General features: G+C 37.8%; 1 long non-coding RNA gene across 1 annotated transcript in view; it reads right to left on the bottom strand.

The window, feature by feature from the left end:
- Window positions 1-8,921: 8,921 nt before the first annotated feature.
- The window catches only part of LOC144307079 (uncharacterized), an 83,936-nt gene continuing 75,433 nt past the window's right edge, over window positions 8,922-17,424 (bottom strand). The window contains exon 4 of the long non-coding RNA XR_013374055.1: window positions 8,922-10,962. This is a non-coding gene — a long non-coding RNA (uncharacterized LOC144307079). The remainder of the gene's footprint in view (window positions 10,963-17,424) is intronic.

Raw genomic sequence — 17,424 nt, 5'->3', positions numbered from 1 at the left:
AATATGGCGAGGGAGAATGGAAGGAAGAAGGTGAGCTGTAGGCTATAGTCAGGGTGGGGCGCCTGGGTGGCTCAGAGGTTGAGTGTCTACCTTCAGCTCAGGATGTGATCCCGGGTCCAGGATTGAGTCCCACATTAGGTCCTTGCAGAGAGCCTGCTTCTCCCTTTGCTTATGTCTCTGTGTTTCTTGTGAATAAATAAAAATAAAATATTTTTAAAAATTATAGTCAGGGCTTGTTAGGCTGTGCAAAATCATTGGAAAGTGAGACGCAGGGGGATGATATGATCTGATACTTGTTTTTAAGAGATCAGTCCACCTAATATGTAATGTGTGGACTGCAGGGAAGTAAGGGTGAAAGCTGAGAGATCAGTTAGGAGATGTGGATTAGAAAAACACCAGGGTTGGGTAGAAAAGGGGGTTAGGTTGGCCTCTAACTTCTGTAATGGGACTGACTCCTAAAAGAGAAATGTCTGAAATGACAGTTGTATACATGAAATTTTTTGCTGGATATTGCCCAATTGCCCTCTAGAAAGATAAACAACTCTATAAGAATGGTTATTTCCCCCTCATCATTATTAATTGTAGATACTGTTTTTTTTCTTTTTCTTTTTTTAAGATTTTATTTATTTATTCATGAGAGACACACACACACACACAGAGGGAGAGAGGCAGAGACACAGGCAGAGGGAGAAGCAGGCTCCATGCAGGGAGCCCGACATGGGACTGGAGCCTGACATGGGACTCAATCCCAGGTCTCCAGGATCCCGCCTGGGCTGAAGGCAGCGCTAAACCGCTGAGCCACCCGGGCTGCCCTATTTTTTCATCTTTCGTAAGAGACAAAAATTATCTATCTTTTGAATTTCAATTATTTTTTAAAATATTTTATTTATTTATTTGAGAGAGAGAGAGAGAGAGAGAGAGCACACAGACAAAGAGGGAGAAGGAGACTCCTTGCTGAGCAGGAAGCCTAATACACAGCTGGATCCCCAGACCCTGAGATCATGACCTGAGCCGAAGCAGACACTTAATGGACTGAGCCACCCAGGTGCCCCTTAAATTTCAATTATTTGAATAAAAATAAGACCAAATAGGTTTTAATATGTGTATTTGACTTACCCTGTCTGAAGCACACTGACTTGCAAGGCTGTTCCTGCCTGGTCTCCCTTGTTTCCTCCCTTCCCTCAGTCACCCCATCTCCCTGTTATAAAACAAAATTCAACTGGGTAGATTTTAAAGATTGTATTAGCTTTATTCAGCGATTTATGAATGGAGCAGCATCCAAACCAGCAGAGAGAAAGGAGCTCCAAAGAGCTATTTAAAGCAAGAGATTTTACAGGCAGAAAGAAGCGGGAACAAGGAAGTGGTAGTAGGCAAAAATACAAAAACAAAAACAAAAACAAACAAACAAAAAAACAGGTTATCGCAAGATTACGTTCCTTAAAGGTGATGGCAGAGGTTTATTCGGCAGGTTACCTACCTAATGCAAGTCAAATCATTCCTGATTAATCAGTTGAGGATTCCATTTCTGGGAGAGCCAGAACTTAAATGGAGCCTCAGTTTGATGACATGGGTCTAACCACAAGTGACTCCATTTTGAGCTTATTGTTAGTCTTCCTCACTCCTTCCACTACACACTTTTAGGGATCTGTCCTCTGTAAACACAGCAGGTAAGAGCCAAAATGTAAGGACAAGAACATCTACGTGGCATTGCTTATAATAATAGAAAAAAACAGACTAAATATCCATCATAAGAAAGTAAGTAGGTCATGATATAATTGAGCAGAATCAAAATATGCTACCCCAAGGACACCATTTGGGGGATATGGATAATTTCAAGACAAGCAAGCTAAAACGAAAGATAAGTTTCATATCAGAAAGACTTACCTGCATGGCATGACAAACATTTGTTTCCCAGATATCTGCTCTTCACCTCTTCCTATGGGTTGTCTTCCTTCTCTTTGAAGCCCCTGATCCTGACCACCTTGTCTTTAGCTCAGGACGGCATATAAGCCACAATCGACGTGTCTTTGGGTCGCGGGTCTCTGGGACTCCCATCTGTATGCAATTTTCCCCCATTTATCTATCTTATGTCAATTTAATCATTAAACCAGCCAGAGAACCTAGAAAGGAAGGAGGGAAAAATATTTCCACCCCTACACAGTCATGAATGGGAAACTCTGAAGCCTTTACAAACCACAGAATAGATACACTATTAAGTGAAAAAAGCAAGTTGCAAAGCAGTATCATCTCAGACTGAGAGATTACAAATCAAACTGCAAAATGGAAAAGTTTTCTTCTGCAGGTGGGATTCCAAAGTAAGCTCTTTGAACATCTATGTTTTGTTCAAGTTTTTCATGAGAAGAATTGTTATTTTTCTGGTACAAACACAAAACCGTTTCAAAAACAGGATTGGCAAAATGGAGTTAAGTGAAGATGAATGTATGGGATTATAAACACGTTTTTTTTTCCGTGTAAAATTTTCATTGGAAAACCACAAATAGGGCTTGTAGGATGTTATTGGATATCTAGAAGCATTTGGCCATGGAGGGCTAAGACACCAGTACCAGGGAAGCTCATGTCACACTTCCTAGCCCTAAAGCTCCTTCTAAGCAAAAGGTCTGGAGACATGTTTAACAAAAAGACCAAATGGAAAAAGATTATGGGTGTTAATTGTAAATTATAGGAGGCTGTGGCATATACCCAGCTATTTAAGTATTTATATTTTAAGCACTAGTTATCCTGAAGTTCTTGACAAGAGGATGGATGGCATGGTCTAGTAGGAAGAGCACTGGGCCAGGAGCTAGAAGTCTTTTGTTCTTGGATATACCCTCTCCTGCGTGACTTTGAGCTTGACATTTTATCTCTAAGCCAGTTTTCTAATTTATAAAATGGAGTTTCTGTGTCTGCCTTTCCATGCCATGTGCTTATTGCCGGGCCAGATCAACTAATAAATGCAGAACCACACCAATAGAGAGCTAGTCAATACTTAGAAGAATCTTGAACAAATTTGTTTGAATACCAATTATAGTTACTTCTTCTGATGCTATTATTACGAGCCTCTCCGCCCTATAGTGAAAATAGTTTCCAAAAGGTTATACTTGCAATTTACTTTACATTTCATAAATAAAACGGATTGACGGATGAACAGGAGAACAGATTCAGATATGTCACGAAGCAAGGAAAGTAAACACAAATGATAGTATGGAGGTGGTACCCACATCAGTGTACCGGTGCTGATAAAGTTGATTCATATACAGGCACCGACCCAGGAGAGACCACCCCCGTGGCCTGGCTCACGTAGCAAATCTAATCCTAAATCAGCCCAAACTTAAAGGAAATGCTTGTCATAGAAACCTAACATATGCCAATCGCAATCCTCCACTTAGCTTTAGCTAGCTTACCTTACCCTACAAAATAGGACCCACTGGCCTTATAAGGAAATCTCCAATTTCCTAGCCAACCATGCCCTGTTTCTGCATTGCCTCATCTAACACTCTGTAAAACTCACTCTTGCCCAAAGTCCCCAGAGAAGAGTGTTCCACTGCACTTCCCCAATTTAGAGATTGTTTCCCCTTGAACAAAAAACATCAAACTCACTACTAGATTGCTTCAGTTTTATCATTTGGTAATGCTCACTGTAAAATTCTTTCAATTTTTCTGTATATTTGAAAATCTTCACAAGAAAATGTTGAGGAACATTTGTCATCAAAAATAGAAATATGAAAAAAAAAATAGAAATATGTTGTTTCTGTTTGGTCATAAAAAAGCAGAGAGGTTAGACTCATTTGCATCCTGTATTGATAGAAGCCCAGTTGTATTATGCTCATTTAAATACCAGCAAAGGGCAGCCCCAGTGGCCCAGCAGTTTAGTGCCGCCTTCGGCCCAGGGTGTGATCCTGGAGACCCAGGATCGAGTCCCACGTCGGGCTCCCTGCATGGAGCCTGCTTCTCCCTCTGCCTGTGTCTCTGCCTCTGTGTGTGTGTGTGTGTCTGTCATGAATAAATAAATAAATAAATCTTAAAAAAATAAGTAAATGCCAGCAAATTTATGTGAATTAATTTTGTCCTAAATGCCAATTAATAATCTCAGCCTAGCCAAAGTAAAGCTTCCTCCCAGCCCCCAACACCAAGGACTGTTCCAGGGGAGTTTAACACAAAGTCAGGAGATGACTGTTTACAGTTGCATTTGGGAGTTTGCATCCCTATTGCTGTGTGACCTTGAGAAGAGAATTTAACCTCTCCCTCCCTGAAGCGTCCTATCTGAAAATGGTGGCTGCTATTAACCATCCTAGGACCACTGACCATGGTACAGAATGATTTTTAAAGCACCTTGGATGACTCCAATGATTCTTTCCCTCTTTCCTATTGATTTCACATTTGAGAGTTTGAGAATTTAAGATGAGGCTCAAGATGCACTCCCTGTCCCATTCTCCAAGGCCTAGCATAGTGCCTTATACATAGTAATCACTCAATAAATATTTATTGATTTGATCTGATAACCTAACAGTGTTAGAATGCATTTATTCAGAAAACATGTTAGCCACTTGATCATTACAACTGCCTCATCCTAATGTGTACATGGCAAATCTTGAGACCTGTCTGATGCAGCAGAAACTAAGCTCAGATACTACTAATCCTAGGAGACCTTGAAGCCAGGGCAACATTTTGTCTGGGGGTTGTTGGCTTTTTTTTTTTTTTTTTCCACAGTGATACATACCATCGAGTCAACAGAAGAGATAATAAATCTAATTGATCGCCTTGTACGTTATCTTAACACAGAGTCAGGCACACCCTGTCCTACAATATTTAAATGAAAGCCACACAGAGTCAACACGATGCCGGGGAAGAGAATAGACTGATATTCTTAATTCTGAAAAACTCTATTGGTAATCAATTGGAATGTGAGAGCAATTGAAAAGCTGTCCAAATTTCAATTGCAGTATAAGTTGGGAAACAATTTGAAAATAATAGCTCATACAAAGAGTTTTTGAAGCAGTCAATATGGACTTCATGTGAAGGACAAATAGAAATTTGGCAACATATGCCACGTTCAGCTACTGTGCCTCAGACAGCGTGTGTAGCACCCACTGAAGGATCTCCCCTCACATCAGAATGCAAAATCTTTCAGAGCGTGGCTCTATTGAGACTCTATTAAATGGGATATTCACTGAGAAAGCATTTCCAATGAATGCACATTAACGGGACTGTGAACATTCCTATTAATGTACAATCATTGCAAATGTATTTACATATGTGGTTTACTGAACTGATTCACATTAGAAATGTTTATCTTATATCTTTTACGGTATAGTGACGTTGCAAAACTGCTCGTAGGCTTGAAGACAGCTCCTGCCGTCACCCACAGACTCAGATCCAGTGCTAGGATTTTCTTTTTCTTATACAAGAGGCTAAATAGGTTGAAAAAAAAAAAAAACAGAAGGACACAAAAATTCCCCACGTTGTGATTCATTGATTCATTTACATGAAGAAAACAAAGTTCTCTGGTTAGATTTCACCTTTCATCACAAGCTATGGAAATAGAGAAAGTTTAGAATTCAATTATACATTTGACTTTGAGAGGATGTTGCGCCCCCCCTTTTTTTTCCAAAGCTGATATGATCTCAGTGGGTCTAGTGCAAATAATGTAGAGGATCCACATCACGTACAACCCCCAGGCCTGCTGACTCTTCCCAATATTGAGGTCCTGTTTGGTATCCTAGCTTGCGTGATATATGTAATGCAAATATTTACTGCAGTTGAAAGGAAAAAACAGCAGCTAACTGATTTGGATATTTTATTCTGCTGCAAAAGGGCTTTCAAACTAGTTTTTAAGATAATGAGTATTCCAGAATGAAATCGTGGTGCAGGTCCCTCCTATCAGAAAGAGAATACCCCCCCTCTCTATCCATGTGTCATTCATTTCTAACTCTCTTTAGAGGTTTAATCTTGTCTAGTGATTTTTCACCAGCAGACTAATGCTTCCCTCTGGGATGGTCTAAAGGTAGTGTGGCTGAGGATGGCCCAGATGGCTCCCGAAACTCCCTTCCAGCCCTAAGTTTGCAGTTTTGCTAGAGACGCCTTTTCCGAGGGCCTCACTCACAGATCCACACAAACCCAGAGCAGACGGCAGTTTGCCCACAGTGACTGCACTTGTACCTGCACAGACATGCAAATCAGGTGATGCATACTTAGTACAGTTGTGTGTTTATTAAATTTACTCACATCCTAATAGACCTGCCTGACAGGGGAGGAAGACGTTTTAAATGTTGATGTAGAAGGTGCTCTTTTTAAAAAAGACATCATGAAAAAACATAAATTAGGTGACTTCAGAGGCTGGTTTCCTTCATCTCTAACTTTAGTGGCTAAAGAAATCCATGTTCCCTAAATGGTTAACATGGGTTGAAGTTAAGCAACGATGACATTTGTCAATGTTTATAGCATATTTTCTCTGTGCTCTGAGTCCTCTCTGATCACAGGTATTTCAAATTTGAGCTCACCCTAAAAACAGATTTCCTTATTCATTCACGATGATGTTGCATTCTGGAAGGAAAGATGCCTAACGGGACAATTGTTACTTTCTTTAGAAGGGATTCCTAACCCAAGGACAGGGAGTCCTTGTGGGACCCCAAGGAGTTTCCACCAGTCCATTAGCACCAACCATTGCCTCCAAGGTGAAGACGTAAACGCTTGTTCAACATGTGTGTATAAATACGGTGATTACTAAAAGTCTAAAAAATTGATTTCAAAGTGTATGCATTGTATATGTGCAATCATGTGTTGTTCTCCAAGTACTTCCAAATGAAGAGACACTAAGATAAAGGCTACCATATGCAAACTGTACAACTTTGATAATTTTTTTTAATTAAAGGTTTCCAGCCTCCAACTGGATACAGTTACAAACCACTACTTTAGATAATCTTTGCTTCTCTCCTTTCTGTTATCAAAAGAGAACAAATGCAAGAACAAAATTTTATAATGCCTAGAAAATCCCCAAAGTGATGCTGACATAGGAATAATTACACCACTTTAATGTCTTCCGAATTCTAAATTTCCTACCAGATATCAAAGCTTCATGAAGACGATGACCTGCCCAAGGCTCCTCTGTCCCCACCCCAGACCTAAAAGACCAAAGAAGCCTGTCTAGTGTCCTTGTGACTCTGTCAAGTATTTTAATTGGTGGGACAGGTGTGGGGGGCTCTGAGGAAAATGTATCACAGAGGGTGCAATTTATAAACAGAAAATGTTAAACTGAACTCACTATTCAATTAACAAAATCAAATTGTCATTTTCCAGTTGATATTCTTTCACCGGAAGGATGTAGACTGACTTCATAATATTCTTATTTTCAAAGCCAGAAAGGGACATTTTTATTTTTATTTTAAGTATTAACTTATTTATTCATGAGAGACACAGAGAGAGGCAGAGGCACAGGCAGAGGGAGAAGTCAGGCTCCCTGTGGGGAGCTGGATGTGGGACTCGATCCCAGGACTCCCAGATCACGCCAAAAGGAGACGCTCAACCACTGAGCCACCCAGGTGCCCCCAGAAAGGGACATTTTAGTCATTTCTTCCTTTGACTTTATTTTCCAAGATCTCCAGGAGAAAATACTTTCAGACCTTTTCTAGGCACAAATTTCAGTATAACAAAATCTTTCCCTGACCCGGCTGTCTTCAGGATTTCTAACTTCTAATTGTGTCCATTCACTTTTGACTTGCCCCCTCTTTCTCCCATCTTGGTGGAAACTGGAACAACCTGATCATATTCTCTGTAGTCTCTTAGAACTTTTTACATACTAGAATATGAATCTCAAATCATTTCTTGGCTTTCATGTCACCAAGCTGGAAAACCCAAATTTCTAAAGTTTTTGCCATGTGTCTAATTTTAATACCCCCTTTATGCTTCTGTGACTCTCCTAAGAATTATCTATAATTTTAGTTATCCCATTCAGTTAGAGACCTTGACACCGAGTTCTGATCATTGTCAGTGTATTACGTGGGCCAGTGAATTAGTTTTTGGTTTCTTCTATTTGCGCCTTCAAGATATGATCTTTCAAAGATGCCACAGAGCCAAATTAGACCCAATTTGTGAAACAGGGAAATCACATCCTTTTCTGCAAGATTCCTGCATATCAAACTCATTTCTCAAGCTATATTTTTATTTTCCCAGAAGCATCTATTATAAATGAACAACTCTTTGGATAAAGGTGTTTGTTGTGGTTACACTTGATGAAAATCCAGAATATCTTACTGAAAAAGCATTGTGCATGTTCCAAACACATCTCTCTCTCTCTCTCTCTCTTCAATGAAGATCTCACTAATACTCTTAGCAGTTTGCCATTTTTAAAGGACTCACCTTGCAAATATTTCTATCCAAGTCCATATAATTAAAGAAATCCATGAGAATAGCTTAAGGGGAGAACCTCTAATAAGTGGCACCCATTGGAGGAGCAGGAAAAAGACCTTCAGTCCCTGGGATCAAGCCATTTAAGACTTTAGTTTTGATCCTAATCCTAATTTTTCAAGATTTGGAATTTTAAATGTTCATTGTTAGAGCTAATATCAGTATAATCAGCATTACGAGACCGTTTTCCTGTTTGCTAGGAACGAAGAAGCCAGAAGCTCTTCCTGCCTTCACAACTCGGAGAAACAACCCAAACTCTGAGACTATTAGCAAAGTTTTCTATTTTCTGCATTCCTGTTGCATTTATTATTTATGCCTTAAAATGTATCACTTAATCGTGTGTTGTAATGTTCCATGCAGCTTTTTCTTGTGTATTAGCTCTTGCTCCTCAGTAGGATTTTAAGATATAGTCATCATTAAATCATGATTATTATATTAAGTAGGTGATAAATAACATGAAAGCCTTAATAGATGAATGAAAGGAAGTGTAACCAATGTAACTCATTTATTCTTAGCACATTTTTTTTTTTTTTTTGTCCAAGCAGGCTCTTTATTGCCATAGCACTTAACTAGCTCTCTCTACCACCCAATGTGCATGTGCTCCAAAACTGAGAGCTAATTTTAGTTTGCCTACAGGAAAGGGGAAACTAGTCTCTCCTGAGTGCCAATACCCCATAGGGCTCTCCGGTAGGCACCTACCACTGACAACATCCAGATGTTTCCAGATGGAAACAACTCCATGCTTCTCCTATCCCAAAGGCTCCTACCGTCCGTGGTCATGGGGTTTCTCTTGGTTTGCTTGTCTTTGCTAAGTCTCATCTCCAATAAAATAGAGAATTAAAAAGTCGCTGTAGTCTTGCTCCAGATTTAATCTTTACAGAAGAAAACTGAGGTATCATTCAATGAGACTAAGCCAAAAACAGGTCTTTCGGAGGAAAATAACTTACTAGTTTTCATTTTGCGGATTGACATCACAGAGGTTTCCCAAATGCTCACTTGTCTTCCCAGGTATGTAGAGATACACCACAGGCTCCATGAGGCTCCAGGGCACTTGCAGCTGCTTAAGAAATAACTCGCCATACAACATCCCTACAACAGCAGTGCCGAAACGAGTAGAGTTAAATAAAACCCTCACTCCAGATTTCTTTAATGAAAGGGGTTTATCTTTTTTTTTTCTTTCCCTTGGAGTAGCTTTGAAACAAGGCTCATTCTCCAGGCGAGAATGGCTATGCTTTGTTAGCTGATTGCTTGTGACATAATTAGCTGACAATCTGGCACCAGGATATTATGTGCAAATAGGACAACAATGCAGGAGAGTGTGTGGTAAGGTTAACCAATTTGGAAGACTTTCCACATTAAAAGAAACCCTGAAAAAGTGAATTATACCCCGGTGTTGATCTTTTAAGCTAAAATCAATCTGAGTCATTATGATGGCTGTAGGAAAAAAAAAAAAAAAGGAGCAGTGCCAATCTGTCACAGGTTTAGAAACATTTGCCTTAGGAAATGCAAAACCTCCAAGGCGATAGCCCTCTTCCTTCCCTGGTAGCAGTGGAGAAGAGTCAGGACAAGTGCTAAGCTAATGATTAGGAATCAGGGGGCTGGTGTTAGAATCCACCACCCCGACACCCACAGGGAGTGTGCAAGCTTAACGTTGGTTCCCTGGAAGAATTTAAGTCATTTTTCTCCCTCTGACTTTATCTTCACATGTTATTTGGGGGGCAGATGATCACAACTCTCTGATAGAGGATGCAAACATGGAAACTGGAGAGGGAGATGGAAAAACAGGGATGCAGTCTCTGAGCCATGGATCATCCCCATTAGAGAGAAACAGAAAAGTCCCTATTTTTAGGGGGGAAAGAAAAAAGAACCAACTTAGCAGCCCGCCTTCAGCAAGTTTGTTTTGACATTCAAAGTGAAGTCTGAATTTCTCTTTGAAAGGCAATACACTGTTCAGTTGCTGCCATCTTATGTCCCAATCCATAGCTCGTCTTTTTCTCTCTTTTCTGTCCTTTTCCAGGGTGGAGTTTGCTTGGTGGCTGTTTTGCCACCTTTTTCTCCTTCTGGGCTGTCAGGTTTCTAGGGGGACCTGGACGGAGGATGCTTGAAGCACTTGTTAGTCGCAGCTGCTTCTCTGGAGGGTCTGATGAAGGGGGAGCGCCCCCCTGGATTTCACAGGTCACATCAATCACGCTGATCAGCCCCCGAAAGGCAACATATTGTCTGGGACCCGGCCAAGGAGGAGTATCAATTTCACAATTGCACTTATGTCTTTCAGCCAAGAACCGGTTTATTTTTGGCTCTTGAAGTCTGAGACTCACTTTGGAGCAGCATTTACACGTTCACGCTCTATGCCAGCCTCTCTGAGCGATAACTTCCTCTCGAGTCAAATAGAGGCATCTTTCCATAGCAAATAAGCTCCTGCCTCACATCCCTGCCCCCAGAGCCTTGTGTTCTATTTTGACAGAGTTTTGAGATTTTTTTTTTCCTTCTTCTTTTCCAGGATTAATTCTTCCCTCCAAGGGGGACAGATTTCCTGATGGAGGGGCCTCCTTTCAAACAAAGCTGGGAAAAGAAGCATCAGAACCTGTATTACTCTAAGAAAAGTTCAAGAGAACAGCAGTGCTTCTTCAATTTCTGCTGAGACCATTTAATAATAATAATAATAATAATAATATTAATAATCAATAACACTATGAGAAAGTTAACCCTGATGACTACATCAATTTTTGGTCAGGTACATTGTATGTCTTAAGGTATCTAAAATGATTGTTTAATACTGTACTTTGCAAACTGTGGGGAATCACATATCCTATCTTAGGACTGTGTCGAAATTCGACGTGGTTTGTTCATGTAAAATTCTGACCTGCGATTGCTTTGTATTATCTCTTCGCTTTAAAATATATACTCCTCTTAATCCATTTATTGCGATTGCTTTTCTATTTGCCCATTTTTCATCCTGTGCTCTTCTTGTCTGGAGTCCTGGCTCATTTAAGGAATAACATGCTTACCAGGAGATGTATTACCATGAAAATGAAATTAATCATTGAAACAAATATTTGCTGAGGAAAAAATAAATACATAAAAACATAGCTCTTAGAACTTCATGAGTAAAACTGCATCTTCCAATGACTGCAAACGTCTTGCAAAACATTTCCGGTTAATAAATTAGAGCAGATGATTACAGTGTATTATCTAGCCATTTTTGCTTTGTAAATTATATAATGAGTTACAGAATTAAATTCAATGACTTTTTAAAACAAGGTCCTATTTGGTTTTGATATTCACGAATTTAAAAAATAACATAAAAACTCAAAGGCTGAATACTGTTAAATCCTTTTGTAAGAATAGCATCCCTGTAGCTTTAATGCCTAGTGACAGGAGCTTCTGTAAAACTTCTTTAATAATCAATGATTAAATACTTACTATGGCATTATTTTTGAGTTACATTTATTCAAAGTTGACATAAACCTATTACTGTCAGATACTTTTCTTCTAGTTCTGAATATTCCGAAGCAGATTTTTAACACCAGTTTCAAACACTAAATTTAACATGTTCTTTTAATAATTAAATAAGATAGGTTTCAAGTAGAGCTATGTTTAGGAAATACTGTTTGATCATGTTATTTTCTTTTGAATCATCAGAGGTAGGTGATACTTTTTTTTTTTTTTCAATTATTTTCTCAGATAGCAAACCATAAAAAGACATCATGATGATGTGTTCCTGAAAATTAACTCGAGAGTTCGGCTTTCGTTTTAGTGTGATTATATTACAGGCATTTGGAGCTGTAATAAGTGCTGAAACCTTATTGTGTTTAAATGAGGTAAGATATGTTAACTACCATCTGCAATAACTATCTTTGAAATGTACTGCAGGATTCTTTAAATACCTTTCAATGCTTTCCTTAAATTATTTTAAAATGCTTCCTCTGAGTTCTGGGAATAAAAATGATGCTTTTATAGCCTATGTTTACAATTTAACCTTTATATCTATAAACAATCTTGTTTAATTTTTTTTGGCATGGGGATTATTTGATCTAGCATTTCTTTTGTATTAATACAAAGTACTGCAAAATCTAATTTTAAATTCCATGCTTATTATTTCTCCAAAGGAGACTGTTGTGCAGTCAAGTTCATTTTAGAGGACACAAATGTTAATTAACACTTTCATATTAACCAGTATTTTGATAAAAATCTTTATTTTTTAACCCCATGCCTTACATCTGTTTTTAAATGTGAGTGACAGGGATGTCTTTTCCAAATTGCATATAGAAGGAAGATAAACGTTTGATGTCCATCGCATGGCATTATTTGTTATAGCGAGATGTTCCTGAGAATATGCAGTGAGTCTCATGTCTCCGAAATGTGGACTTTGATGGAGAAAACATTTTAATGTAGTTTTAATTAATTATACTCATGACATTCTCATTGATAAGTTAAAGCATTTGTTTCTCTTTAAATCATATATTAAATTGCATAATGTAACATTGAAAGTAGAGAAACGCTATTATTTGCCTAAGTGAATTTCACAACCTGTGATAATTTATCATTAATTTAACGGAGTTCCTTGACTTTCTTCATCTTGATTTTCCTGTTAGATATCTACTACTTCAATGCATAGCCAATATTATCATGCACTGAACTAAGTCAGCAGTTTTGACATCTTCATTTCAATGTCCTTTTCTGTACCTTCAGCAATGTTAATGTTACAAATTATAGGAGGGCATATTAATAGCCATACCCAAGAAGCAGAAAGAAAAGTGCATTTTTTTAAACTAAGTACTAACTTGGGATTTCCCGGGCCCATTGTCAAGTCAGCCGAACCCACAGCTCCTCCATTGTGATGATAATGGATTCCGTGTTGTTGGCTCAAAGGTCGTGAGGTCACCGTAAGCTCCTTAATGGACTGTGAAATAACTTTAACTGCATTAACCTCTCTGGATCACATGGGTGGCACCAACAGCCACTCCTGAAATTCTCATTCGCTTATAGAGACAATACCATTAGATTATTATATTTTCCATTTCGAATAGCAATAGGCTCAAAGCAATTATGCAGCTAAGCATTTCCATTAAGTGAATAAGATCTTAAAGAAGATTAACTAGAACATCACTTGCATCCAATGTGTGGGGATAAGAGTAGAGACTTCTGAAAATTTCACTGGACTTTCAGATACCTTAAACCCACAGGGTCTCCTACCTTACGTTTTAAGCTATTAAGTCATTGGGTGAATTGAAAATATCTTACATAGTATTGCCAGGCCGGAGGGAGTCTCCGTTCCCTAAGCTGAGCAATATACTTACAAGATAAACATTTTCCCCATCTACTGATTTTCCTAAATAAGAGAAATCATCAACTGTGAAACCACGGAACTGAGAACCAAGAACTCTAGCCAGGAAAAAACCACATTGAAGCCATATGCTATTTTTTTCCTGAGACTTTCCCCCAGGAATGTCAATGCTGTTGTTCTAATTTCTGTCTGCTGGTTGTTGTGTTTAAAAGACCAAAGGCTTTCCTTTGAAACCACCCAAAGCTGAGAAGCTCTTATTATCTGAGGGACAAGAATAAATGGTCTGAGTTTGCATAGATATAATCAGACATCTATTTACCCACAAGTTAAGTCCTGTTGGGCAAGTATCCAAGTGAGATTTAAAGAGTACTATGGTCATCAGTATTATCATTAAAGTACCTCATTGTCTTCTGATATGACATAGCGAAAAATATATATTAAACACATTTTAATTGCTTTGATTTTCTAATGGGATGCCATGAACTGAAAAGTGAAAACAGACTATATTTCTTGGTTTTTAAGATGCATATTTTAAAGTTCTCAAAATTAGGATCCAATGTGCAATCAATTTTTATATTTACCTAGATTTTTTTTTAATTCTGGGAAATCTGCTATAATTGAAGTTGTCTCAGAATTAGGAAAATCTAGTTAACTAATTGAAGGTATTAACATCCTTTCTTTAACCTTGATCTGCATGTATATGTTTTAATCTTGGAAAAACTGCTTTTTGAGGGGGAGATGGGAGTTCATTAATGTTTTTTTTTTTTTTTTTTTTTTTTCTAGAAATGAAAGGGGGAAAGCAGGTGAGCATAGCACTTTGGACTTTGGCATTGTTTGTTTGTGCTATGAAATCTGACAGAGGGGGTAAGTCACACTCTGCTAAAGCCAAACACGTCAAAAAAAAAAAAAAAAAAAACCAAACACGTCAAAATCTATTATTTGATCACAGGAGCTACTATCAGAAAAAATATATTTTGTGAAAATCTTTGCCTCTTTCTCTGAGAGCTGCTTTGCTTTATTTGGTCAGAGCTATGCTGCCTCTAACTTTTGCCCACCAAATGGATTAGCCAACTTATTATTCATTTGTTCAACAAGCAATTATTGCACCCTTTCTGTATGCCAAGCATTTTTGATAATCAGACATCCTGATGATAGAGACTGGCAAGTAAATTAGCAGTGAGGTATGATGAGTGTTATGCCTAAGGCCTGTAGAGAAAACACGGGAACTCGGGGAAGGGCGTCTATCGTCTACTTCCTTAACATTTGTTTTATATTTCTGTCTCCCTTTCAATCCAATTCACATTAAATGGGCTGTGTTTTCTGAACATGACAAAGGGGTTTAGAATAAGTTTTCTCAAAATGTGCCACTTTGGCTTGTGGACTATTTTGAGCTAGAAGCAATCAAGACCCAGCAGACTCAAGACAAACTTCTAATTCTCTCTTAAACTACTTAAAAGAATCTAGATAGGGGGCCTGGCCCAGAAAGAGAGCTATTACCAAGAGATGACTTTTTTTTTTTTTTTTTTTTTAATCTGAATGACCTATCTGTATGTCAGGACAAACATCTAATTACCAAACATCTGCTCTTCATATGGTCCTGTGAATCACCCTCCTCCCCTTTGAAGTCCCAGGCCCCTATCCCATTTCTTAGCTCAAGATAGTATATAAGCCTCAATTGTCTGGCTTATCCTTGGATCTTATATTCTTCTTATGGGATGCCTGTATTAACATAATTAAATTTGTCTTTCTACTGTTATCTGTTTATGTTAATTTGGTAATCAACATAAGAGCTAATCAAAGAACCTAGAAGGGTAGAAGGAAAATTTTCTCTCCAATAATGGCAATGCGTACTTTGCTCCCCTTCTAACTTTCTGAGTTGGCTTTTCCAGCCTACTGGAGTCTGATGTTATCTATATGGAATTCTAATGAATGTGTTCAAGATATCAGACATGACACTTGAGTTACTTGCTTGACTCAAGACCCAATTACAAAACACAGAGCAATCAATTAGTTTGGCTACAAATATGTATAAAGAATCTATCCTTTGATACAGCAAATGGCCAAATGGACTTTTTTACTCACTTGGTGGATAAAACCAATTTAAAAGTATATAGTGTATCCAGCAATGTATCAAAAGAATTATACATCATAACCAAGTGAGATTTATTCCAGGGATAAAAGGTCAGTTTAACACCTGAAAATAAATTAATGTAGAACATCCTATCAATAGAATAAAAATCAAAACCACATAGTCATCTCAATAGATGGAGAAAAGCATTTAGCACAATCCTACACTTTTCCATGTTAAAAACATTCAACAATCTAGAGACATCAACAACAACAAAAAAAACCCATAGCTAACATTATACTTTAGCTAGGGTAATTAGGCAAGAGAAAGAACAAAAGAAATACAGATTAGAAAAGAAGAAGTAAAGCTATTTCTATCACAGGTAATGTACACTTAAGTATAGGAAATCCTAAGTAAACTACACACACAAACAAAACTATTAAAACTAATAAATGAGTTCAGGATACAAAGGTTTCAGGATACAATACAATGAAATACACAAAAGTCAATTCTATTTTAGTTCACTTGCAATGAACAATTTGAAAATACAATTAAGAAAAAATTTAATTCACAATAACTTTAAAAAGAATTTAATAAAATTTATGAATAAAAATACATGAAAAAATATTAAAATTTTTTGAATAAATTTAATAAAAGAAATGCAAAACTTAACTTGTACTCTGAGAACTATGAAACATTGTTAAAAATAAACAAAGGGTATCAAGTAAATGGAAAAACATTCCGTGTCATGGGTTAGAAGTCTTAACATTGTTAAGACGGCCATATTACACAAACTGATCTATGGGATTCAACACAATCCCTATTCAAATCTTAGCTGACTTCTTTGAAGAAATTAACAACTTGATTCTAAAATTCATATGAAAGTTTAAGGACCTCAAAATAGCCCAAATTATTCTGAATAAAAAGAACGAAGTGGGAGGATTTAGAATCCTTGATTTCAAAACTTAATCCAAAGCGACAGTAATCATGACTGTGGTACTGGTACAAGAATAGATGTAGAGATTAACAAAATAAAGCCAAGAGTCGGGATCCCTGGGTGGCGCAGCGGTTTGGCGCCTGTCTTTGGCCCAGGGCGCGATCCTGGAGACCTGGGATCGAATCCCACATCAGGCTCCCGGTGCATGGAGCCTGCTTCTCCCTCTGCCTCTCTCTCTCTCTCTCTCTCTCTCTCTCTGTGACTATCATAAATAAATAAAAAAAATAAAAATAAAAAAAATAAAATAAAATAAAGCCAAGAGTCTAGAAATAAACCCATACATCTGCGATTAGCTGATTTTAAATAAGGGTACCAAGACCATTCAGTGGCAGGGGGGAAAATAGTTTTTTCAACAAATAGTGATGAGGAATTCCCCTCTACTTGGTAAATGGGAGGCTTCCTGATTCATGAATCTCTTAACAAAGTCAATGAGATCTTCAAATTTAAAAAAACAAATAGTGCTAAGAACAGGATAGCCATATGCAAAAGAATGAAATTGGACCCTTACCTTATGTTATATAATAAACTAACTCAAAATGGATCAAAGACCTAAATATAAGAACAAAACTTATAAAACTCTTAGAAGAAAACATAGGGGTAAATCTTAATTATTTTAGATTTGTCAAAAGATTCTGAGAAATGACCCCAAAACTATGGGCAAAAAAGAAAAAT

The sequence above is a fragment of the Canis aureus genome, chromosome 38, assembly GCF_053574225.1.
Source record: "Canis aureus isolate CA01 chromosome 38, VMU_Caureus_v.1.0, whole genome shotgun sequence".
In the NCBI taxonomy this organism is placed as follows: Eukaryota; Metazoa; Chordata; class Mammalia; order Carnivora; family Canidae; genus Canis; species Canis aureus.
This window is presented reverse-complemented; position numbering and strand designations above follow the sequence as displayed.